This window comes from Oryctolagus cuniculus, chromosome 12 (assembly GCF_051225735.1).
Source record: "Oryctolagus cuniculus isolate XC-2025 breed Fujian yellow rabbit chromosome 12, ASM5122573v1, whole genome shotgun sequence".
NCBI lineage: Eukaryota > Metazoa > Chordata > Mammalia > Lagomorpha > Leporidae > Oryctolagus > Oryctolagus cuniculus.
Window position 1 is genome coordinate 14,108,091 of NC_142878.1, and position 24,750 is coordinate 14,132,840.

At 50.7% G+C, this 24,750-nt stretch overlaps 1 long non-coding RNA gene and 12 other non-coding genes across 13 annotated transcripts in view; all 13 read left to right on the top strand.

The window, feature by feature from the left end:
- Positions 1 to 223: 223 nt before the first annotated feature.
- On the top strand, positions 224 to 303 carry LOC127483974 (small nucleolar RNA SNORD115). Its single transcript, XR_007910765.1, has one exon. It is a non-coding gene; the product is annotated as a small nucleolar RNA SNORD115 (small nucleolar RNA).
- A 1,878-nt stretch (positions 304 to 2,181) lies between these two features.
- The window catches only part of LOC103351271 (uncharacterized), a 159,936-nt gene continuing 137,367 nt past the window's right edge, over positions 2,182 to 24,750 (top strand). Inside the window, exons 1-13 of the long non-coding RNA XR_016217282.1 lie at positions 2,182 to 2,289; positions 2,562 to 2,651; positions 3,046 to 3,090; positions 4,074 to 4,156; positions 4,270 to 4,393; positions 4,778 to 4,822; positions 6,073 to 6,218; positions 7,752 to 7,878; positions 8,263 to 8,307; positions 9,542 to 9,666; positions 9,801 to 9,867; positions 10,065 to 10,109; positions 19,030 to 19,140. This is a non-coding gene — a long non-coding RNA (uncharacterized LOC103351271). The remainder of the gene's footprint in view (positions 2,290 to 2,561; positions 2,652 to 3,045; positions 3,091 to 4,073; positions 4,157 to 4,269; positions 4,394 to 4,777; positions 4,823 to 6,072; positions 6,219 to 7,751; positions 7,879 to 8,262; positions 8,308 to 9,541; positions 9,667 to 9,800; positions 9,868 to 10,064; positions 10,110 to 19,029; positions 19,141 to 24,750) is intronic.
- On the top strand, positions 2,722 to 2,802 carry LOC127483924 (small nucleolar RNA SNORD115). Its single transcript, XR_007910715.1, has one exon. It is a non-coding gene; the product is annotated as a small nucleolar RNA SNORD115 (small nucleolar RNA).
- LOC127483895 (small nucleolar RNA SNORD115) lies at positions 4,464 to 4,544 on the top strand. The gene has a single exon (XR_007910686.1). It is a non-coding gene; the product is annotated as a small nucleolar RNA SNORD115 (small nucleolar RNA).
- Positions 6,236 to 6,315, top strand: LOC127483952 (small nucleolar RNA SNORD115). The gene has a single exon (XR_007910743.1). It is a non-coding gene; the product is annotated as a small nucleolar RNA SNORD115 (small nucleolar RNA).
- On the top strand, positions 7,949 to 8,029 carry LOC127483906 (small nucleolar RNA SNORD115). The gene has a single exon (XR_007910697.1). It is a non-coding gene; the product is annotated as a small nucleolar RNA SNORD115 (small nucleolar RNA).
- On the top strand, positions 9,737 to 9,816 carry LOC127483938 (small nucleolar RNA SNORD115). The gene has a single exon (XR_007910729.1). It is a non-coding gene; the product is annotated as a small nucleolar RNA SNORD115 (small nucleolar RNA).
- On the top strand, positions 11,453 to 11,532 carry LOC127483972 (small nucleolar RNA SNORD115). Its single transcript, XR_007910763.1, has one exon. It is a non-coding gene; the product is annotated as a small nucleolar RNA SNORD115 (small nucleolar RNA).
- On the top strand, positions 15,726 to 15,806 carry LOC127483940 (small nucleolar RNA SNORD115). The gene has a single exon (XR_007910731.1). It is a non-coding gene; the product is annotated as a small nucleolar RNA SNORD115 (small nucleolar RNA).
- On the top strand, positions 17,418 to 17,496 carry LOC127483963 (small nucleolar RNA SNORD115). Its single transcript, XR_007910754.1, has one exon. It is a non-coding gene; the product is annotated as a small nucleolar RNA SNORD115 (small nucleolar RNA).
- Positions 19,212 to 19,292, top strand: LOC127483909 (small nucleolar RNA SNORD115). Its single transcript, XR_007910700.1, has one exon. It is a non-coding gene; the product is annotated as a small nucleolar RNA SNORD115 (small nucleolar RNA).
- LOC127483981 (small nucleolar RNA SNORD115) lies at positions 20,930 to 21,011 on the top strand. The gene has a single exon (XR_007910770.1). It is a non-coding gene; the product is annotated as a small nucleolar RNA SNORD115 (small nucleolar RNA).
- On the top strand, positions 22,281 to 22,361 carry LOC127483910 (small nucleolar RNA SNORD115). Its single transcript, XR_007910701.1, has one exon. It is a non-coding gene; the product is annotated as a small nucleolar RNA SNORD115 (small nucleolar RNA).

A 24,750-nucleotide genomic window follows, 5' to 3' on the forward strand; every position in this document is an offset into this window, starting at 1 on the left:
AATTTGCTAAACACTACCACGCCTACAGGGTTAGACTCCTGGAACTACTCATCTGATCTGATGAGGTCAAATCATGTTCTGGAATCTTTGCAGCCTAATACGGGCCTGTTCTCTGTTCACTCCTGACTAAATGACCAATACTGCCCATGGTAAGCCAATCCATCCATCCTTGCCATATGTTGTGATGGCTCCAGGGACTCCTCCTGCTGTGTTCACTGGGGTTGGGTATATGATGAGATAACAGAATGTCTCAAAGAGAGATGATGACTTAAAATCATGCTCAATAGGATTACTCTAAGGCCTCACATAGTTACAGGGTGCCAGGAGTACCCTAGAGTCCACAAGTGCCTTTCAGGGTAGACCCATAGGAATGCACACCTGGAGGCTACCCCAGTCCTGAATGTAGTCCCTAGGAAAGAGTCTTTGATCCTGATGAATCCAATCAAGCTATTTCCTCCTTGGATGTGGTGTGTTATCCCAACTTGCCAAGTTATGGGTATATTTTGTGGGGCTCCTTCTTCATCTCCCTTCATCCTCTTTTTTCTTCCAAGAGATGTAGAACCCAGTGGGTCACACTTGCATCCTCGTTCCCAGGTGAGTGCATGGCATGGGTCTTGTGTGGTGGAGTTGGGTATCATGGCCGGTCACTCAATGCAAAAGTTAGGAATGTACTCAGGGAGACATCAGAATGCAACCTGGGGCTATGATCCTGAGTGAGCTGTCTCTCTTTGGGCTCTGAGGTCCTGAATACCTTACCTGAATCCCCAGAAATGTGTGTGTACCTGGAAAGGAATGAAAACTGTTCCTGAGGGAGGATCATGTGCTTTCTTGCTTGCTTTCTTTCTTTCTTTCTTTCTTTCTTTCTTTCTTTCTTTCTTTCTTTCTTTCTTTTTTTTTGACAGGCAGAGTGGACAGTGAGAGAGAGACAGACAGAGAGAAAGGTCTTCCTTTGTCGTTGGTTCACCCTCCAATGGCCGCCGCGGCCGGCGCGCTGCAGCCGGCGCACCGCGCTGATGGATCATGTGCTTTCGAAGTTGCCACTGCTCCTATGGGGCTATATAACATCTCTGTGTTGCCTGTTGGTGTAACCAGCAGTATTAAGACACGAGGGATCTGGCGTTCTGAAGGTGCAGGTTCAGCTTCCTTAAGAGGTCTGGTTTGAGGATCAATTTGAGAATAGGAGGGAATTTGGCCAGGCTGCCAGCTATGCAGGTTTCTAGCAGCCTGGGATCTACAACCGGGTTGCAGGGCCCCTAGAACCTAGCACACAGAAATGATCAGTTTGATGACCAATGAGGGAAGCGGAGGCATCTGTGCTATGGTAGCTGCAGGGCCATAGTCCAGCCCAATGCCTTGCCCCAACTGTGGGATGTGCATGCAACTCAGTAGGCAGTGTCCTTGGGGGAAATTTTCTTTGGATCCGTAGCCTGAATTCATGGGTTCCAGTGTGTGATCAGAGCTTGCACCTGAGCCCCTAGGTCTGGACAAGGATACAATCTTGGTAGGACCAGAGCTGTTCTGGGGACTCCTTTGGTAAGACCCTTGACACCACTCTTCTGAGCTGTGCCAGTGCAAGAATGTTCAGCCAGACTAAAGGCACAAATAGTTCTCTGGGGAGGAAAGGGTTTTGGGACTCCCACGGGAGTGCATGGCAGGGACTATGGGGTCTTTGTTAGGAAATAGATTGTCACAGCGGATCAGCCAATGAAAGCTAACTTGTGGCCTGGGTTTGGGCCCAATTAAGAGATACCAAAGTTCCTGGGGGTGGTTCACATTTGGCCAGTGCCCATGTTTGTTCTAGGTGAGCTGGAGAGCCTCTGAGTTGTCTTGTCTGATATGTTGGAAGTTCTTGACTTCTGGGTGTCCAACCACAGTGTGAGTGCTGGGTTTAGATTTCAAGGAGGCCAGCGCCACGGCTCAATAGACTAATCCTCCACCTAGCGGCGCCGGCACACCGGGTTCTAGTCCCAGTTGGGGCGCCGGATTCTGTCCCATTTTCCCCTCTTCCAGGCCAGCTCTCTACTGTGGCCCGGGAGTGCAGTGGAGGATGGCCCAGGTGCTTGGGCCCTGCACCCCATGGGAGACCAGGATATGCACCTGGCTCCTGCCTTCAGATCAGCGCGGTGCGCCAGCCACAGCACGCCGGCCTCGGCGGCCATTGGAGGGTAAACCAACGGTGAAGGGAAGACCTTTCTCTCTGTCCCTCTCTCTCTCACTGTCCACTCTGCCTGTAAAAAAAAAAAAGATTTCAAGGAGGCCTTGGATGAAGATTGGATGAAGACACAAAAGGTAGGGATAGGGGTTTTGTGGGGTACCAGGCTGTGCATATGCCTGGCTGCCTGGGAGGTTTATAGGGGTCAAAAGTTCTCAGGAAAGGTGGCATAGCTTTTCCAACCCCACACACCTATAGGGGTGGCCTCATGGTAGGCCTCACCTAGGCCAATGGGGACAGTGTATGCTGGGGAACCAATGCATCCTTACCTGCACCAGCTGTGTGTTCACACGTGCCTCCTCCTAGTCCCACAGATGATGTCACCAGATGAAACATACATGTGTTTCAGTGTCCCAGAAGCAAGAGCTGTGGTCATGAACCCAACAGCCCACGAGCTCATCCTGCCTGCATTGTTGGAAAATATCTGCAACTGCCTGTGGTAAGCCAGAAACCTGAGCCTTGGAGTTGGGATGGTGCCGGGGTATCCCTGTGCTGTGGTTTGTGGGGTTGGGTCGATGATGATACCTCATACTGTCTCGAAGAGAGATGATGACTTAAAAATCATGCTCAATAGGATTACGCTGAGGCCCAGCCTAGTGACAGTGGTTCGTAGGGTCTTGGGGTAACCAGATGCCTTCCAGGGGAGGGGACTCTGGTGGCTGTAGAACTCAAGGACCCCCATGGGAGGAAGTGACCTGCAGGCAGAATCAGCTTGTGCAGGATTCATAAAAACTCTATCCTCATGGGGTTTGTTATTTGATCCCTGCCGTAAAATTTGCTGTCCTACACTGAGTGCTCCACCCTCCTCTCCTATATCTAAAACTGTCTTTCAGTGAGATGAGCTGCCCTATGGAGCAACCTTGAACCAAGGGTTCTAGGTGAGTGGATGGAGGTTGTAATTGGGCCTTTGTGGGACAGTGAGTACTCTGGTCATGTCATCCCAAGAGTGTGATGGGAGGAACCACAGAGACCCAGGAAGGCAGCCTTGAGCCATGGTCTTTAGTGAGCGATGAAACTTTGGACTCTGAGGTGCAGATCAATGGACTTAAATCCCTTGCCTGGTGAGGGTGCCAAATAAAGAGTTTATATACTTCTGAACAAAGGGACACATTGGGGCAGTGCTACCGCTGGTTCTCATTGGGTTACAGCACATCTTGGTTGACTTGAAGGTGTGGAAAGATGTTGGAAAACACTAATAATAAGGCCACTGGCCAGGGACAGGGATGAGATTCACAAGAAGACCCAGGCAAGATCACACTAAGGCAGTAAGGGAGAGTTGATCATTCAGCCAGGTCTGCAGGTGCCAGGCAGCCTGGGAGTTTTATGTGGGCCGTGGTTCCACTGTGCTATGCTGCAGGGATCTCTGAGCTGTGCCTGGTCAGAGAGGTTCTACAAGTGATTCATAGCACATAAAAGTTGATGCCATGCATTCCATATAGCTGCTGCTTGCCTGGTCCAGTGGCTGGCATTTGCAGGCCACGTATATGTGTTTTGGACTAACCTGAGCCCACCAAGGATGCCAGGGCCTTCACTGAGCCTGGGGTTCTGTTCCTCAACAGTACACACAAAAGCCACATGGGCCATGGTCCCACCCAATGCACATAACCCATCATGGGGATGTGTTCGGGAATTAGTTGGGCAGTAACCAGAGGAGGGCAGTGTCTACATGGGGCCCAGCCTTTCCTCTGAGGATACAGTGCATTCAGACATCCCCATATGAGCTCCTGAAGATGTGAGGCAACAATGTATTGGTAGGTCCAGGAACCACAGTTTTATGTTTTGGGATTTTGAACTACGGTTATTACTATGCTTGCTTGTCCAGTCCCATTTCCAGCCAGGACCTGTGTCTTTCGGCTTGCAGGAACAATGGTGGAAACTACCTCCAATACTACGTTTCTGGCCTAATAGGCCTCTCAGTCACATAGACCAAGCACACCTAGAGAGGTAGGAACCTGAAAACCTCATCTGGGATGATGGTGGCCTAAGCATGCTCTGGATCCGTGTATCCTATTATGCTGCTGCTGTAGTTCACACCCAATCACCTCCCTATCCCACAGATAGTGTCACCAATGGAAGCCCCTACGAGGTCCAGTTTGTGGAGCAAGGGCCGTGATCAAGGGCCATGAGCAATCAAGCTTGTTCCATCACCAAGAGAGAATGAAATGTCTCTGACTTCCTGAGGTACGTCAATCCTATGGGCTGTAGTGTTAGGGCAGTGATAATGGGATTCCATTGTATGGTTCCTCTGGTTGGGTCAATGATGAGACCTCATACTGTCTTGAAGAGAGATGATGACTTAAAAATCATGCTCAATAGGATTACGCTGAGGCCCAGCCTAGTGACAGTGGTGCAGGAGGACAGCAGGGTCCCTATGTGCTTTCCCATGCAAGAGACACTGTGGAACTTAGGCACCCAACTGGGAAAACGTCCCAGGCAGCAGATCTGCTCCCGCGGGATCTACCAAAGTTTTTTCCTCCTTGGCAAGGGTGTGTTCCCCATGGGCTGAATTGTGGTGCTGGACTGGGGCTCCATCTTCAGCTCCTTTCATCCTCTTGTGCCTTTCAGTGAGATGTGCTGCCCATCAGAACTCCCTTGTATCCCACATCCCAGGTGAGTGTACAGTGAGGATCATGGGGCCTCTGGGCAGTATCTGGGGGTCAGAGCACCTGTCACAAGCACAGGAAGTGGACCTATGGTGAAAAGGGTGGCTACCTCTGACTGTACTCCAGAGCCATTTGTGTCCCTTCGGACTCTTTGTTCCAGAACATCCTACATGAACTGCTGGCTCGGTTTGGGGGCCAAGAGAAGGTTGGCAGTGGATCCTAGGGAAGGGTTTATTTGTGGCCATTGGCACCACTTCTCCTAAGTGGGCTGCAATGGCTCTGCATTGCCTTGCTTTTTTGGCTAGGTGTGGGCTTTATTTGGGATCAAGAGTCTTTTGAAGGAGTGGCTCTGACTATGTTGGATGCCTGGGCAGATGACCACAAACATCAGTGAGAGGCATTTGGTGGGAGAGCTAGCTTTGCAGGTGCCTGGCAGCATGGTAGCTTCACATGCCAGGCAACATGGTAGCTGCATACTAGGACAAAGCACCATCAGGCAGTATCCAGTCAGGGGGATTCAGACACCTATCTCAGGTCACCTGTATGGCGGTGCCCTGCATGCCCCATCCCTGGCACTTGCCTCATTAAATGGGACAGCATTCCCTTTCACAAGAGTTAGCTTTGACTGAGTTGAACATATTAAGGATACAGAGTTCGTCCTGGTCCAGGGCTCCCACTCCTCCATGAGTTTTGCCAATTCCCATAAACAAAGGATCCATGTTCTAGGCCGATGCCCCTTCCCAATCTTTAGGATGTGCACAGGACTGCAGTGGGCAGAGATCATGGGAAGAAGGTGTCTCTGGAGTGTATAGCAGGAGATCCCAACATGAAGGTTTTGTCTACCAGCCTTTACCATAGTTCACAGGCCTGGCCTGGACAGTAATGCCATATTGGTAGTCACAAGGCCCCCCAGGGTTCCTGTGATGCATCTAATGCCATCAGTTCCCTAATATCAAGTCTATGCCAGCTCTTTCTAGTCCAACCCAGTCCCAGGCTAGAATTGGGCACAAGAGAAGGGGAGTGGGGTTAGCCGTGTCCAGCATGGTGACACAATCTGAGTTGCCTTCTCCAGTCCTGTGACCAACAGACCCAGAAATTTCAGGCAAGGTGCACAGAGCCTGCCCAAACCATGATGCCTATAAGGGCAGTCTCCTGGAAGCTTCACCTGGGCTGTCAGGGCCAAAGCAAGCTTGAGAGCCAGTGAACCCTAGCCTGTTCCTGCTCTATGTTCACATCCAAACCCCTCCTTGTTCACAGATGTCAGCAGAGGAATCCCTGTGGACAAGGTGCCAGCAGCCTTTGAGCTGTTGATGCTAGCCATGAAGAAGGAAATGTCCAGGACTTCCAGAGGAAAGCCAGTCCTAACAGCGTTATCGGTGGGAGGGCTCACAGAGATTCTTGAGGTGTGTTTCCTGGGGTTGGTTTGATGATGAGACCTCATACTGTCTCGAAGAGAGATGATGACTAAAAATCATGCTCAATAGGATTACGCTGAGGCCCAGCCTAGTGACAGTAGTACAAGAGGAATTTGGTGTAAACAGGTGCCTTCCAGGGGAGGAGACCCTGGGGATTGGAGAACTCAAGGCCCCTCTTGAAAGGCTGTGATCTTCAGGCATGATCGGCTACTTTTGCAGGAGTCACATGAACTCTACCCTCATTGGGTTTATAGTGTGTTTTGTGCTGTAAAAGTTACTGTCCTGAACTGCAGACCCCTCCCTCAGCTCCTGTGTTCCAAACTGTCTTTCAAAAGATTAACTGCACCATTGATCACTCTTGCACTAAGGGTTCTAGGTGAGTGAATGGAGAGTGTAATTGGACCTGTGTAGGGTAGCAGGTGTTCTGGGCATGTTGCCAAATGAACCTCATGGGTAGAACCAGAGACCCAGGAAGGCAGCCTCGGGCCATGGTCTTGGGTGAGCTTGGGTTCTGTGGTGCCAATCAGTGTAATTAAACCCTTTGGCTGGTGAGAGTACCAAGTGTGGAATAGAAACAGTCCTGAATGAGGAGTAACATTGGGCCAGTGCTGCAACTAGTTCTTGTTATATTGCAACAGCTCTGGGTTGACTTGCTAGTATACCCAGAAGTTTGCAGACACTGAGGATAAGGCCAGGATTAAGATTCAGAGGGATCCACAGGCCACTGAGGGAGAACAGGCCATTCAGCTAGTTCTGCAGGGGCCTGGCAGCCGGGAGTTTTATGTGAGCCACAGTTCCATTGTTCTAGGCTGCAGGGAGGCTCTGGTCTGTGCTAGGTCATAGAGGTACCAACAAATGATACATGGCACCTACAGGGTGATACCAGGCATTTCACATTCCCACTGCTTGTTTGTTCCAGTGGCTGGCATGCACAGGCTATGTTCATGGGTTTTGGACTGGTTGAGCCCAGCAAGGATGTCAGGACGCTACTGATCCCAGGGTTCTGCTCCTCCATGGGAGGCACCAAAGCCACATGGGAAGGGTGTACCATGGTTTTGCCCAATGCCTATATCCCATCACTGGGATGTGTTTGGGACTGAGGTGGGCAGCAATAGTGAGAGGACTGTGTCTTCTATGGGACCCACAAAAATACAGTTTGTTCAGGCAGTCTCCAGCTGAGCTACTGGCCCTGTAAGACAACATTGTGTTGGTAGACCCAGGACCCAAAGTTCTAGGTCTTAGGATCCAGAAGTTTTATGCTTATGCAGGCCTTTGATTGCTTGTCCAGTCCCATTTCCAGCCAGGACCTGTGTGTTTCAGCTTGAAAGAATAATGATGGTAGCCAGTTCCAAGCTGAAGAATTACCTAGTAGATCTCTGGATCACAGAGACCAAGCACACATACAGGGGTAGGAACCTGAAAACCTCATCTGGGATGATGGTGGCCTAAGCATGCTCTGGATCCGTGTATCCTATTATGCTGCTGCTGTAGTTCACACCCAATCACCTCCCTATCCCACAGATAGTGTCACCAATGGAAGCCCCTACGAGGTCCAGTTTGTGGAGCAAGGGCCGTGATCAAGGGCCATGAGCAATCAAGCTTGTTGTTCCATCACCAAGAGAGAATGAAATGTTTCTGACTTCCTGAGGTACGTCAATCCTATGGGCTGTAGTGTTAGGGCAGTGACAATGGGATTCCATTGTATGGTTCCTCTGGTTGGGTCAATGATGAGACCTCATACTGTCTTGAAGAGAGATGACGACTTAAAAATCATGCTCAATAGGATTACGCTGAGGCCCAGCCTAGTGACAGTGGTGCAGGAGGACAGCAGGGTCCCTATGTGCTTTCCCATGCAAGAGACACTGTGGAACTTAGGCACCCAACTGGGAAAACGTCCCAGGCAGCAGATCTGCTCCCGCGGGATCTACCAAAGTTTTTTCCTCCTTGGCAAGGGTGTGTTCCCCATGGGCTGAATTGTGGTGCTGGACTGGGGCTCCATCTTCAGCTCCTTTCATCCTCTTGTGCCTTTCAGTGAGATGTGCTGCCCATCAGAACTCCCTTGTATCCCACATCCCAGGTGAGTGTACAGCGAGGATCATGGGGCCTCTGGGCAGTATCTGGGGGTCAGAGCACCTGTCACAAGCACAGGATGTGGACCTATGGTGAAAAAGGATGGACACCTCTGACTGTGCTCCAGAGCCGGCTATACCCCTTTGGACTCTGAGATATAGAATGCCTTGCACGAACCCACGGCCTGGTTCAGGGGCCAACTGAGAGTTGGCAATGGATCCCGGGGAAGGGTTTAGTGAGGCTGTTGGCTTCCAATTCTCCTATGTGTACTAAAGTGGGTATGCATTGCCTTGATCTTTTATCTAGGAGTTGGCAAAACTTGGGATTACATGTCTTTGTTAGGAACTGGCTCAGATTCTGTTGGAAGCATGGGAAGGGGATAAAAACCATCATGAGGGAGGGTTGATGGGAGAGCTGACTCTGCAGGTGCCTGGTAGCATGGTAGCTTCACATGCCTGGTAACATGGTAGCTGAATACTAAGACACAGCACCATCAGGCAGTATCCAGTCTGGGGATTCGGACACTTAGCCTAGGTCACCTGAATGGTGGTGCCAAGCTTGTCCCATGCCTGGCACTTGCCTCATCCAGGGATCAGCTTTCCTTCTCACATGGGTGAGCTTTGAACCGAGGTGAACTTATAAGGACATGGGGTCTGTCTTGGTCCCGCCATCCACTTCTCCATGAGACGCACCAAAGCCCCACAAACGAAGGATCCATGTCTGGGCTGATGCCCCTTCCCCATGTTTAGGATATGTCCAGGACTGCTGAGTACAGACACCATGGGAGGAAGGTATCTTGGAGTACATAGCTGGAGATCCTGGGAAGCAGGTTGTATTCACACCCACTACCTTAACACACAGGCCTGGCCTGGATAGAAATGCTGAGTGAGTCATGGAAAAACCCCACCAAGGCTTCCTGTGATGCATCTTATGCCATCGGTTCTTTGATATCAGGTGCATGGAAGCCCCTTCTAGTCAATACCGGGTCCTGGGCCAAATTTAGGATCGAGGTAAGAAGGGATTTGGTGTTAGCCACTTCCAGCATGGTGACACAGTCTGACTTGCTCTCTCTGACCCTGTGACCAAGAAGCCCAAAAGTTTCAGGCAATGAAGTTGTAGCCTGTGCAAACCAAGATGCCCACAGAGGCAGCCTCCTGGAAACCTCACATGAGCTGATTAGAGTCAAAGCTCTCTCAGATTCAGTGCACCATAGCCTGTTCTTGCTGTCTGTTCACTCCCAGCTCACTCCATGTGCACAGATGAACAGATCCCGTTCAAGAGCTGTGGACAAGGTGCCAGCAACCAATGAGCAGCCAATGAACAATGCCAGCCATGTTGAAGAAGGAATCGTCGAGGACTGCCTGAGGTAAGCCAATATTAATAGGCACTATCAGTGGGATTGCTTTCAGAGGTCTTGTTGTTTGTTTCTGTGGGTTGGGTCAATGATGAGACCTCATACTGTCTTGAATGAGATGATGACATAAAAATCATGCTCAATAGGATTACGCTGAGGCCCAGCCTAGTGACAGTGGTGCAAGAGGACCTTGGGTACCCAGGTGTCTTCAAGGTGAGTATCACTAGGGACTGGAGACTTCAGGGACTCTGGATCATGGCCTCGACACAGTACCCTACTGGAGCTGGCTGCTCATGCAGGGTGAACCCATGCTCCATCTTCCTTGGATTTCTTGTGTTTTCCCCACTGTCTGAGTTGTCGGACCATACTTGGGGCTCCTTAGATACATTTCATCCTCTTCTGTCTTTCAGTGTGAGGAGCTGCACAGTGGGGAACAGTTACACCCCAGTTTCCAGGTGAGTGGATAGAGGGTGTCCATGGGCCTGTGTGGGCAGCAGGGGTTCTGTTGAGTCACCAGACATGAGCCTCTGGGTTGGACCCATGGAGTCACAGAAAGGCAGACTTGGGCAGTACTCTTGAGTGAGCTGAGCAACTTTGTGTTAATATCTGGAAGAACTTAACCTGCAGAGGCCCATGGTTGCATTGCTAGCATGGCTGTAAATGGGCCAGCACTAAGGACCAGGCAACTTTTTGATGGCAGGGCTCTGATCCCAATGAGGGCCATACAGATACCACATCAAGCAGTCAGTGAGTTTCATGGAGCAACTGGCTCTGCAGGTGTCTGGTAGACAGGGAGCTTCATGTGTGTCACAAGGCCACTGGAATCTAGGGCCCATGGACTCTCAACCTAGTATCTTTTCAGAAAGGTACATACCCAGGCCATGGAAGCTGCTTGGTTGGCCTAGTCACAGATCATCCCCTGTGCTTGCTTTGACTAGGGGCTGGCATTCATGGCCACATTTGTGGGATTGGACTGTATTGAGCCCAACAAGAATGCCAGTGTAATACCTAGGCCTGGGCTCCCACTCCTTCATGGGAGGCAACAAGCACCATGGTAAAAATGCACCATGGCCCAGCTCGATGTCACTACCCCGTTATCCAGACATGTTGATACTGTGGTTTGTAGTATCAATTAGAAGTTGTTTCTACAGATACAACCTGATCTCTCAGAATCCACTATGCTTTTGCAGCTTGCACCCTTGCACATAGGCTTGTACAGCAACCCTGTGTTAGTAAGAGAAAGGCCCTATGAATTACCCGTGGATATATTTTCCAGAGCATGTATTTTGATGCTTTGATTGGGCAGTTGCTTGATTGACTAGCCTGGGTCCTACATGGATGTGAGTCTTGGGGGCAAGAAGTATTTTTGGATTTAACCTCTGCTCTCAAGAAGATCCTGTCTGAGTCTTTCTTTCTGTCCCAGTGACCAAGGCCCCACAGTTTTGGGTGACATGGGCAGAACTTGCCAGTGTCAACTCCAGCTACAAGATGGGCTCCTAGGAGGACTCACCTGGGCCAACGAAGCCAAAGCACACTGTGGAACCAGTGCACCCTTCCATGGCCCTGCAGCCTTTTCACCCCCATTTACCTCCTTTTACCACAGAAGATGTCAGTAGAGGAAACCAAGGGGGCCCAGTGCCATGGGGACAAGGGTTCTGGTGTATATCTAGTTGCACATTAGCTGGGGGTGTCATCCCCATAGGTGTAGGAAGTGTCTGGGACTGCCTATGGTACACCAAAACATCCAGGCCATGGAGTTAGTATGGATATAAGGGGTACTCTTGTGATTCCTGGTTTTGGGTTGATGATGAGACCTCATACTGTATCGACGTGACTTGATGACTAAAATTCATGCTCAATAGGATTGCGTTGAGGCCCATCCAAGTGAAAGTCAGTCAAGAGTATTCCAGGGTGCACATGTGCCTCAAGGGTGGAGAACCTGAGTATTGGATACCAGGAGGCCCCCCCAGGCCAAGTGTAGTCTCCAGTATTGAGTTTTGAGTGCTCCTGCTGGAACCATCTAAGCTCCATCCTCCTTGAACTTGGTGTGTGCTCTCTACTGGCCGCTTTGCAGGGTAATGCAGAGTCTCTTCAGCTCCCTGTGCTCCCTTGTTCTTTCAGTTAGATATGCTACATGGCAGGTATCATAGTGTCCAAGGCACTTGCTGGTATGACTAAGTGAGTTGACAGTAGGATCAGGCCTCTGTGTTTGGGCAGGCCTCAGTTCCTCTATAAGGCTCATATGGATGACCACCCTAAGTGTAGTAATTTTTTGGAGCAGCTGGATCTGCAGATATCTGGAATCCTGGTAGCTTCATGTAGGTCACAAGGCTACTGGAGTCTAGGACCCAGGGACTCTCAGTTTGATATCATGTCATTGGATGTCAATAATTGGCCCATGGCATCTGTAGGGTGACTTCAAGGACACCCCTTTTCTATCCCTTGACTCTTTTTTTTGACAGGCAGAGTGGACAGTGAAAGAGAGAGAGACAGAGAGACAGAGAGAAAGGTCTTCCTTTGCTGTTGGTTCACCCTCCAATGGCCGCCGCGGCTGGTGCACTGTAGTCGGTGCACCGCGCTGATCCGATGGCAGGAGCCAGGTACTTATCCTGGTCTACCATGGGGTGCAGGGACCAAACACTTGGGCCATCCTCCACTGCACTCCTGGGCCATAGCAGAGAGCTGGCCTGGAAGAGGGGCAACCGGGACAGAATCCGGTGTCCCGACCGGGACTAGAACCCGGTGTGCCGGCGCTGCAAGGCAGAGGATTAGCCTATTGAGCTGCGGCACCAGCCCCATCCCTTGACTCTTAATAGTGCTGGTGTTCATGGATCATGAAGAATGACTCAGAATAATGGGCCTATTAAGGATGCCAAAGCATGTCCTGTGCCCATGTTCCCACTCCTCCATTGGAGACACCAAGGCCCCTTGATAGAGTTATCCATGTTCCATCCTAATGGCCATAACCCATCTTTGGGGTGTATATTGCATTTAGATGGGCTGTGACCATCAGCCAACAATGATTCTGGTTGGCACAGCCTTAGCTCCTAGAATCCACTGTTTGCCTGCATCCTACAACCATTTGCCCAGGCCTATACAGTGACCCTGTGTTGGTAGGCACAGGGCACCATGGGTGTTTCCTTGGGTTATATTGTGAAACCAGTCTTCCGATTCTTGGGCCGAGCCCTCACATGCTTATCCATCAAGGTTTCCATATAGGCCTTTCAGGGTAGACCCATAGGAATGCACACCTGGATGCTACCCCCAGTCATGAATGCAGTCCCTAGGAAAAATTCTTTATCCTGCTGGATCCATCCAAGCTACTTTTTCCTTAGGCATGGTGTATGATCCCAATTTGCCAAGTTGTGGGTATATCTTTGGGCACTGCTTCTTCATCTCCCTTCATCCTCTTGTTTCTTCCAGTGCGATGTGCTACCAAGTGGTAGCATCCACATTTGCATCCTGGTTCCCAGGTGAATGGATGGCATTGGTCCTGTGTGTTGCAGTTGGGTATCATGGCTGATCACTCAATGCAAAATTAGGGATGTACCCTGGGAGGCACCAGAAGACAACCTGGGGCTATGCTTCTCAATGAGCTGTCCCTCTGGGCTCTGGGTTTCTGAACACTTTTCCTGAATCCTTGGAATGGTGTGGGCACCTGGAAAGGAATGAAAAAAATTCCTGAGGGAGGACCCTACACTTCCAAAGCCACTGTACCTATGGAGGCTGTAACATCTCTATGTTGCCTCTTGGTATAACCAACAGTATTAAGACACTAGGGATCTCAGGCCGGCGCCGTGGCTCACTAGGCTAATCCTCCGCCTTGCAGCGCTGGCACAACGGGTTCTAGTCCCGGGCGGGGCGCCGGATGCTGTCCCGGTTGCCCCTCTTCCAGGCCAGCTCTCTGCTGTGGCCAGGGAGTGCAGTGGAGGATGGCCCAAGTACTTGGGACCTGCAACCCCATGGGAGACCAGGAGAAGTACCTGGCTCCTGCCATCGGATCAGCGCGGTGCGCCGGCCGCAGTGCGCCAGCCGCGGCGGCCATTGGAGGGTGAACCAACAGCAAAGGAAGACCTTTCTCACTGTCTCTCTCTCTCACTGTCCACTCTGCCTGTCAAAAAAAAAAAAGACACTAGGGATCTTGTGTATGGAAGGTGCAGGTTTCATCTTCTTTAAGAGGTCTGGTTCGAAGACCAATTTGATGATAGGAAGAACGTTTGACCTGATGGTGCCTCTGCAGGTTTCTAGCAGCCTGAGATCTACAACTGGGTTGCAGTGCCCCTGGAACCTAAGATGCATGGACTATCAGTTTGATGCCCAGTGAGGGAGCAGCAGGCATCTGTGTTATGGTTCCTACAGGGCCATAGTACAGTTCAGTGCCCTTACTCCAATGTGGGATGTGCATGTGACTCAGTAGGCAACATCCTTGGGGGAAATTTTCTTTGGGGTCCATAGCCTGAATTCGTGGGTTCCAGTGTGAACTTAGATCATGCACCTGAGCCTCCAGGCCTGGACAAGGATACAGTGTTGGTAGGACCAGAGCTACTTCTGAGATTCCTTTGGTGAGACACTTGCCACTATTCCTCTGAGATGTACCAGTGCTAGAATGTTCACCCAGAATACAGGCGCAAAGATAGTCCTCTGGGGGAGCTAAGGGGCACTGGGACTCCCAGGTGAGTGCATGGCAGGGACCATGGCTTCTTTGCTAGGGATCTGATTGTCACGACGGGTTATCTGTGGTCAAAGGCAAGCTGTGCCCATTTGGGCTCTGAGGTCTAGAATATATTGCATGAACTCCTGGCCTGGTTTGGGGGGCAATTATGTTATGCCAAAGTTCCTATGGGGATGGTCAATATTTGGCCTGTGCCCTGTCTTTTTCTACATGAGCTGCTGTGGCTCTGGGTTGTCTTGCCTGTTTGAAGTTGTTGAACTCTAGGGCTCTGGCCTCTGTGTTTGTACAATTTTTAGGTTTCCTAGGATGACTCGGATGAGGACACACCAGGATAGGGACCAAGGTATGGGGCGGGGGGGTACCAGGCTCTTTGTTGCTTGGCTGCCTGGGAGCTTCATAGGGGTCATGAGGTCTCTGGTGTCATGATCCAGGGTCTCTCTGGCCAATGCCCAGTTATGGGGGTACCAAAACCTAGGCAAGGATATGCACTGGTTGGTGCCGATCATACCCTGTCCCCTCACTTGATTGTCTAAAATCTAGCCTTTGCTGGCCACTTAGGTGGATTTTGGACTGAGCTGATTTCAGCAAGGCTGTCAGGGCCCCTCCTAGGGCCCATGATCCTGCTCCTCCAGGGGAGGCCAAATGGCTCCATGGCATGGGTATATCATGGTCCAGTCCGATGATGGTACCCTATGTTTGTGATGTATGCAGGACTATGGTCTCCCATGACCGTAGGAGGAATGTGTATCAGTTGCTCACTCTCTGAACTCAAGAATCCATGTGTGCATGCAACTGGCACCTGAGGTCTCAGGCCTGAATGGGAATCCCTTGGTGTTAGGACCAGGGCACCACTAGGGGCTCTTTGGGTGTTTTATTTGCCCAGTACTCTGAGCCCAATTCTTTGCTACTGCTTGATTGTCCATCCTGGTTCCTCCTGCATCCTGGGTAAGGGGTCAGGAAGGAGCTTTAGCGGAAGCCATCTCTGGGAAGGCAGCCTGGCCAGAGTGTCCTCTCTGTGCCAGTGACCAAAAGGTCCAGCATTTCTCAGGCAAGATGGTGGAGCTTTTCCGACCCCATCACACCTACAGGGTAAACCTCATAGGAAGCCTCAGTTGGGCCTTGGGCCAATATATTCTCTGGAGCGAGTTTATCTAGCCTGCACCTGCTGTGTATTCACACATGCCTCTCCCAGTCCCATAGATGATGTCACCAGAAGAAGCACGCAAGTGTTCCAGTACCCAGGGACAAGGGCTGTGGTCATTGACCCAACAGCCCACAGACTCATTTCTGCCAGCATCATTGGTAAAGGAAATGTCCACAACTGCCTGTGGTATTGAGTCCATCCAAGCCTTGGAGTTGGGATGCTGCCAATGCTCCCTGTGCTGTGGTTTGTGGGGTTCGGTCGATGATGAGACCTCATACTGTCTTGAAGAGAGATGATGACTTAAACATCATGCTCAATAGGATTACGCTGAGGCCCAGCTTAGTGATGGTAGTGCAAGAGGAACTTGGGGTAATGAGGTGCCTTCCAGGAGAGGAGACCCTGGGAACTGGAGAACTCAAGGCCCACATTGTCAGGACATGATTTTCTGCAGGATCATCTGCTTGTGCAGTATTCACAAAAACTCAATCCTCATCGGATTTGTTGTGTGCTCCTTGCTGTAAAATTCACTGTCCTACATTGGAGGTTCCTCCCTCAGCTCCTATATTCCAAGCTGTCTTTCAGTTTAATGAGCTGCCCAGCGGAGCACTCTTGAACCAAGACTTCTAGGTGAGTGGCTGGAGGTTGTAATTGGGCCTGTGTAGGGAAACAGGTTTTCTTGGTTTGTCACCTGATAAGCTTAATGAATGGAACCACAGAGACCCAGGAAGGCAGCCTCAGGCCAGGCTCTTGGCTAAGCTATGACTCTTTGGGTTCTGAAGAGCAGATCAACGTACTTAAATCTCTTGCCTTGTGACGTTTTTAAGCAAGGAATAGAAATAGTCATGAACTAGGGGACACATTGAGCCAGTGCTGCCACTGGTTCTTTTACTGCTATAGATCTGGGTTGCCTTGCTGGTGTGGGAGGAAGTTGGTGTACACTGAGGATCAGGCCACTGAGCAGGGGCAGGGATAAGATTCACAGGGAGTCCCAGACCAAAGACAACACCAAGGCAGTGAGGGAAAGTTGGTCTTTCAGCCAGCTCTACAGATTCCTGGCAACCTGGGAGTTTTATTTGGGCCAGGGTTCCACTGTACTATGCTGCAGAGATGCTCTGGTCTGTGCCTGGTCAGAGAGGTACCAACAAGTGATCCATGGCACCTACAGGTGGTGCCATATGTACTATATTCCCAGGGCTTGCCTGGTCCAGCAGCTGTCATTTGCAGTCCACGTTTATGGGTTTTGAACTAAGTTGAGTCCACCAAGGATGCCACAGCCCCTACTGAGCCTGGGGTTCTGCTCTTCCATGAGAGGCACCAAGGCCACAAGGGAGGTATGGGTAATGGTCTGCCCATTGTCTGTATCCCGTCAATGGGATGTGGTCAGGACTTAGTTGGGCAGCAACCATAGGAAGACAGTGTCTCCATGGGACCCAGGCTGTCCTCTGAGGATACAGTGCATTCAGGCAGCCTGTTCCTGAGTACCTGGGCCTATAAGGTGACACTGTGTGTGTGTTGGTTGGCTCAGGACCCACAGTTATATGTCTTGGGGGACCAGAACTTTGATGCTTATACAGGCCATTGCTTGCTTGTCCATTCCAGTTACCTGCCGGGATCTGGGTCTTATGGGCTTGAAGGAGCGATGGTGTTAGCCACTTTCAGTAGGATTATTCTGCCCTGGAAGGCCTATCAGTCACCAAGACCAAACACACTTATAGGGGTGGGCTCCTGGAAGCCTCACCCGGGCCGAAGGGGGCCTATGCATGCTCTGGATCCAGAATATCCTATTTGCCCCTGCTGTCTCTTCACACCCATTCATCTTCCTGTCCCACAGATGACGTCACCAAGGAGTCCCTGTGGGTTCAAATCCCCATGTGGAAAATCATATGGGCCATACACCATAGTGTTAGGGAGGCAAAAATGGGATTCCATGTTGTGGTTCTTAGGGTTGGATCAATGGTGAGACCTCATACTGTCTCAAAGAGAGATGATGACTTAAATATCATGCTCAATAGGATTACACTGAGGCAAACCTAGCATCAGTATAGCAAGAGGACACCAGTGTCTCCACATGCTTTCCAGTACAAGAGACACTGGGGACTGTAGACCTGAAGCTACCCTGGCCAGAAAACAGTCCCAGGCAGCAGCTCCTGCTCTTGAGGGTCCAGATAAGTTTCTTCCACATTGGGGAGGGGTGTGTATTACATGGACCAGGTTCTGGTTCCGTGCTGGGGCTCCTTCTTCAGCTCCTTTCATCACCTTATGCCTTTGAGTGAGATGTGCTGCCCGGCTTATGACCATTGCATCCCACATCCCAGGTGAGTGGATGGTGAGGATTATAGGGACTCTAGGCAGTATTTGGGCATCTGAGTGCCCGTCATGAGCACAAGAGGTGGACCCATGGCAAAAAAGATGGCTGCTTTGGGCTGTGCTCCAGAACCAGGCTTGTTTCTGGTCTCTGAGGTACAGAACACCTTGCAACAACTGCTGGCCTGGTTCAGGGGCCAACTGAGGGTTGACAGTGTATCCTGGGGTAGGGTTTATGTGGGGACATTGGCCCCACTTGTCCTAGGTACACTGCAATAGCTCTGCATTGCCTTGATTTTTTGGCTTGGAGTGGCATTTTACTTAGGATTAGGTGTCTTTGTTGGGGAGTGGAACAGATTCTGTTGGAAGCCTGGGCCAATGACCACAATCACAAGTGAGGGAGGTTTAATGGAAGAGCTGACTCTGCAGGTGTCTGGCAGCATCATAGCTTCACATGCCTGGAAGCATGGTAGCTGCATACTAGGACAAAGCACATCAGGCCCTGTCTAGTCAGGGGAATTTGGAACCTAGTCCAGGGCACCTGTGCAGTGGTGCCCAGCCTGCCCCATCCCTGGCACTTGGCTCATCCAGTGGCCAGCATTCTCTGCCACATGGGTTATATTTAAAATGAATTGAACCTATTAAGGACACAGCGTCCCTCCTCATCCCTGGCTCCTACTGCTCCATGAGATGCTCCAAAGACCCACAAACAAAGGATCTGTGGTCCAGGCCTATGACCCTTCACCAACTTAAGGATTTCTACAGGACTGTGGTGGGCATAGAGCATGGGAGGAAGTGCATAGCTGGAGATCTTGAGAAGCAAGTTGTGTCCATGGACTCTCCCTTAACACACAGGCCTGGCCTAGGCAGGAATGCCTTGTGGGTTATCACAAGGCCCCATAAGGGCCTTCTGTGATGCACCTCATGCCATTGATTCTCTGATATCAAGTTCATGGCAGCACTTTCTAGTCCAGCCCAGGTCCCAGGCCAGATTTGGGCACAAGAAAAGAAGCAGAGTGGGATTAGAATCTTCTAGCATGGTAACACCGTATGAATTGCCCTCTCTGGCCCTGTGACCAAGAAGCCCAAAAGCTTCAGGCTAAGTGATTAGAGCCTTTCCAAACCAAGATGCCTACCGGGGCAGCCTCTTGGAAGCCTCACCTGGACCTACAGAGTCAAAGCACGCTTGGGGGTCAGTGTTTCCTGGCCTGTTACTGCTGTCTGTTCACTCCCAACCATCTCTGTGTGTCCATAGATAATGTCAGCTGAGGAACCCCTGTGGAGAACCGACCCCATTGCAAGAGATATGGTCAAGGTCCTAGGAATCAATGAGCTGTTGAAGAAGGAATGTCCAGGACTGCCTGAGGTAAGAAAATCTTAGCAAGCCCTGTCATTGGGATGGCTCCTAGGGGTTCTTGTGATGTGTTTCCAGGGGTTGGGTCGATGATGAGACCTCATACTGTCTTGAAGAGAGATGATGACTTAAAAATCATGCTCAATAGGATTACACTGAGGCCCAGCTTGTGACAGTGGTGCAAGAGGACCTTGAGTAACCAGGCGCCTTCCAGGGGAGGAGACCCTGGGGACTGGAGACCTCAAGGCCTCACAGGCCAGAACACAGTGTCCACACTGGGGTGGCTGCTCATGCAGGATGCACCTATCTTCATTTTCTTTGGTTTATTGTGTGCTCCCCATTGTCTGAGTTGCAGGGCATTGCTTGAGGCTCCTTCTTAGATCCTTTCATCTCCTTCTATCTCTCAGTGAGAAGCTGCACAGCAGGGCACTTTTGCACTTCAGTTTCCAGGTGAGTGGATAGATGGTGTCAATGGGCCTGGGTCAGCAGGGGTTCTGATGTGTCACCCTACATGAGCCTCAGGTTTGGACCCATGAAGACACAGGAAAGCAGACTTGGACAGTCCTCTTGAGTGAGCTGTGCCTTTGGGTTGATGTCATGAATACCTTACCAGCAATGGCCCATGGTTGCATTGCTAGTGTGGCTGTAGGTGGGCAGACACAAGGGATCAGGACTATGTGTAATGGCAGGGCTCTGATCCCAAATGAGGCCCATACAGATGACACACCAAGCAGTCAGTGAGTTTCATGGAACAGCTGGCTTTATGGGTATCTGGAAACCAGGAATCTTTACCCGTCTCACAAGATCTCTGCAGCCTAGGGCCCGTGGACTCTCAACCTGGTGTCTTATCAGGGAGGTACCAATGCCGGAGCCATGGCACCTTCAGGGTGGTGCTAGCCACACCCCATCCCTGGTGATTGCCTCACCTAGAGGCTGGCATTCACTGGCCACATTGATGGGCTCAGATGATATTGGGCCCTGCAAGGGTGCCTGTGCAACTCCTGGGCCTAGGCTCCCACTCCTGCTTGAGAATTATCAAGGCTCCATGGTAGAAATGTGCCAAGGCCCAGCCCAATGTGTCCATCCCTTATTCAGATATGTTGATAATGTGGTTGGTAGTAATAATAGGAGAAATTTGTTTCTGAAGGCCTCATCCTGATCTCTCAGAATCCACTGTGCACTCTCAGCCTGCACCCAAGCTCCCAGGCCCGTACTACAACTCTGTGTTAGTAAGCCGAAGGCCCTACAAATTACCCTAGTGTATGTCTTCTGGGGATGGCATTCCAGTGCCTAGACTTGGAAATTTTCTGCTTGATCAGCTTGGGTCTTGCATGTACATGGGTATTGGGTATAGGAAGTATTGGTGGATTTAGCCACTGCTGGCAAGAAGATCCTGCCTGGGTGTTCCTCTCTGTCCCAGTGGACAAAGGCCTTACAGTTTTGAGTGAAGTATGCAGAGTATGCAGAACTTGCCAGTCTCTACCACAGCTACATGATGGGCTCCTAGGAGGACTCATATGTCCACGATACCAAAGCACACTCTGGAACCATTTAAATGTGGCTGGCCCTGCTGACTGTTCACAACCATTCACTTCCTTGTCTCACAGAAGATGTCAGCAGAGGTAACCAAAGGGTCCCAGGAGCCACAAGGGTAAAAGCTATGGTCTAGGTCTAGTGGCCCATAAGCTGACAGTGTCAGTCCCATAGGTGTAGGAAATGTCTGGGACTTCCCATGGTATGCCAATCCATCCTGACCATGGAGTTGGCTTTAGGGGCTTCTCTTGCTGTTTTTCCTGGGGTTGGATTGATGATGAGAACTCATACTGTCTCAATGTGACATGATGACTTAAAAATTCACACTCAGTAGGATTACACTGAGGCTCTGCCAAGTCACAATCAGTTGATTATCCCAGGTTCTACACATGCCTTTCACGGAAGAAGAACCTATGTATTGGACACCTGCATGCCCCCCAGGCCAGTCTGTAATCCCCAGGCTTGAGCTGCTACTTGTGCAGAAACCACAAAAACTCCTCCTTGAACTTGGTGTGTGCTCTCTACTGGCCATAATGCAGGGCCATGCTCAGGCTCCTTCTTCAGCTCCCTGTGCTCCCTTGATCTTCCAGTCAGATATGCTGCTGGGAAGGATACCCTAACATCCCAGATTCTTGCTGGTATGGCCGTAGGTGGGCAGACACTAGAGATTAGGCTTCTGTGTGGAAGCAGGACTCAGTTCCTTTATATGGCACAGGTGAATAACCACACCAAGTGAGGGAGCTTGGTGGAGCAGCTGGATCTGCAAGTATCTGGAAGCCTGGTAGCTTTATGTTGGTCACAAGGCCTCTGGATTCTAGGTCTCAGAGGCTCTCAGTTTGGAGCCTCGTTTGGGAGTGTCAATACCTGGGCCATGGCTCCTGTAGGGTGGTTCAAGGGACACCCTATTCCCTCCTTTGTCTCCTTTAGATGCTGGGGTTTGTGGGCCATGAGGAATGACTAGAACTGAATTGGGCCCATCAGAGATGCCAGTGTACCTCCTAGATCCATTCTCCCAGTCCTCCACTGGAGGCAGCAAGGCCCAATAGTAGAGTTGTACATGGTCCATCCTAATGCCCCTACCCCATCTTTGTGTGTGAATGGAGATAAGCTGAAATTGTCTCTGGGTGGCTTACCTGAGCTCCCAGGATCTTCTGTGCTCACGCATCCTGAAACTGGTTGACCTGGCATGGACATGGCATGACCCCATGTTGGTTGACCTAAGGCACCATGGCTGTATCCTTGGGTTTGTCTTGTGGGACCAGTCTTCTGGTGCTTAGGCTGGGCCATTGCTTGCTTCTCCAGCATACTTTCTGGATAGGACTTGGATCTGGGGGCAGGAAGGAATGATGGAAGTAGCCTCTGCTGGCAGGATGATCCTGTCTGAATGTCTTTCTCTGTTCTAGTCACCAAGAGTCTCAGAGGTTTTCTAGACACAGAATGCCTAAAGCGATGGACTCCTTAGAGGACTCCCCTGGGCCTACGAGGCCAAATCATGCTCTGGAACCTGTGCGTTATGATCTGGGCCTGCTATCTGTTCACACCCAGTAAGCCAATCTATCCATCCAGACCCTTAAGTTAGGATGGCTCCAGGGACAGCTCCTGCTATGTTTAGTGGGGTTGGGTCGATGATGAGACCTCATACTGTCTTGAAGAGAGATGATGACTTAAAAATAATGCTCAATAGGATTACGCTGAGGCCCAGCCTAGGGACAATGTGTCAAGAGGCCCTGGGGTCCACAAGTGCCTTTCAGGGGAGACCCATAGGGATGCACAGCTGAAGGCCCCCCCCTAGTCCTGACTGAACTCCCCAGGAAAGAGTGGTTGCTCCTACTATATCTAGCCATGTTCCTCCTTGGGCATAGTGTATAAACTCAACTGGCCAAGTTGTGGGGACGATTTAGGTGGCTCCTTCATCATCTCTTTTCCCTCTTGTTTCTTCCAATGAGATGTGCTACCCCGCAGGTCACACTTGCATCATGATTCCCAGGTGCGTTGCGTGGCATAGCTATAGGGCCCACTGTGGTAAAGTCGGATAACATGGCTGAACACCCAGTGAAAGCCTTTGGAGTGTACCATGGGAGACACAACAGGCAGCCTGGGGACATGCTTCTGAGTGAGCTATACCACTTTTGGCTCTGATGTCCAGAACAACATACCTGATTCCCCAGCCTGATGTGGGTGCCTGACAAGGAATGGAAACTCTTCTTGATGGAGGGTTAATGTACTTTCAAATCCACCACTGTACCTGTGAAGGCTACAGCATCTCTATGTTGCCTTTTCATGTGACCAGCAGTATTGAAACACTAGGGATCAGGCGTCTCTGAAGGTGCAGGTTTAGATACCTTAAGAGGTCTGGGCCGAGGACCACATTGAGGATAGGTGGGAAATGGAGATGGAGGTATTCCAGCTCTGTGGGTCTCTAGCAGCCTGGGATCTTCAACTGGGTTGCGTGGCCCCTGGAACATAGGACACAGGGGTGATTAGTTTGATACCCAGTGAGGGGGTTACAGGTATCTGTGACATGGCACCTGTAGGGCCATGATCCAATCCAGTATCCTTACCCCAATGTAGGATGTGCATGGGACACAGTAGGCAGCATCCATTGGAGGAAGTTTTCTTTGGGGTCCATATCCTGAACTCACAGATTCCATTGTGTTCTCAGAGCCTATACCTAAGCCACCAGATCTTGACAGATATATACAAGATACATATATCTTGACAGATATATGTATATACATATACAGATATGTATTTGTAGGACCAGAGCTCCCCCTGTAACTCCTTGGTTGAGGCTCTTGCCACCACTCCTCTGAGCTTCTCCAGCACTAGAATGTTCAGCCAGGGTAAAGTCCCAAATGTAAGGCCTCTTGGGAGGAGAGGAGCAGTGGACTCCCTGTGAGTGCATGGCAGGGACCAAGGATCTTTTGTAGGGATGTTAGTGTCTAGGCGGATCACCCAATGCAAGCCTAAAGGATGGACCAACAAAGACACAGTAGGGTTGCCACAGGCTGTGTTCCAGAGCAAGCTGTGCCCATTTGGGCACTGAGGTCCAGAATTCATTGAATGAACTCCTGGCTTAGTTTTGGTGCCAATTAAGGTTCCAGGGGATGATTCCCATTAGTCCAGTGCCCCTACTTGTCCTAGGTTAGCTGCAGTGGCTATGTGTTGGCTTGCCTGTTTGGTCAGAAGTTTTGAAGTTTAGGGGTCAGGCCTCTGTGTGGCATTAGGGTCTAAATTCCCTAGGAGGCCTTAGATGAGGACATACCAAGGTAGGAGAATTTTGGTGTGGTACCAGGCTCTGTAGGTGCCTGGCTGCCTGGGGGCTTTATATGGGTTATGAGGACTGTGAAGCCATGATCCAGGAACTCTCTGTCCAGTGCCCTGTTATGGGGGTGCCAAAAGCTAGGCCAGGACACCCACAGGTTGGTGCCAATCATATCCAATATCTCAGCTCTGGCCTTCCAGGCCAGATTGGTGGACTTCAGACTGAGCTGATCTCAGCAAGGATGTTAGGTCCCCTCCTAGGTTCCCTGGTCCTACTCCTCCAGGGTATATCAAAAGGCTTCATGGTATGGCTGTGCCATGGTCCAGCTGGAGGCCAGTATGCAATCATTGCAATGTGTAGAGGACTGCAGTGGGCTGTGACCATGGGAGGAATCTGTCTCTGGTGCACACTTTCTGAATTCTGAGAATCCATTGCATGCAACCAGAACCTGAGCTCCCAGACCTGAATGGGGATGTCTTATTGTTAGGACCAGAGCACCACTAGGGCCTCCCTGGGTTTGTCTCATGTGACCAGTCCTCTGAGACCAATTCTTTGCCACTGCTTGAGTGTATAACCCAGGTCCTGCTGAATCCTGGGTACTGGGGTCAGAAAGGAGCTTTAAGGGAATCCATCTCCAGGAGGACAACTTTGCCTGGGTAGCCCTCTATGGATCAGTGACCAATGGACCTAGCAGTTCTCAAGCAAGAGGGTGGGGCTTTTCTGATCCCACTGCATCTATAGGGTTGGCTTAATGGTAAGCCGCACCTGGGCCAGCAGGGCCAATGCATGCTCTGGAGCCAGTGTATCTAGCCTGCACCTGCTGT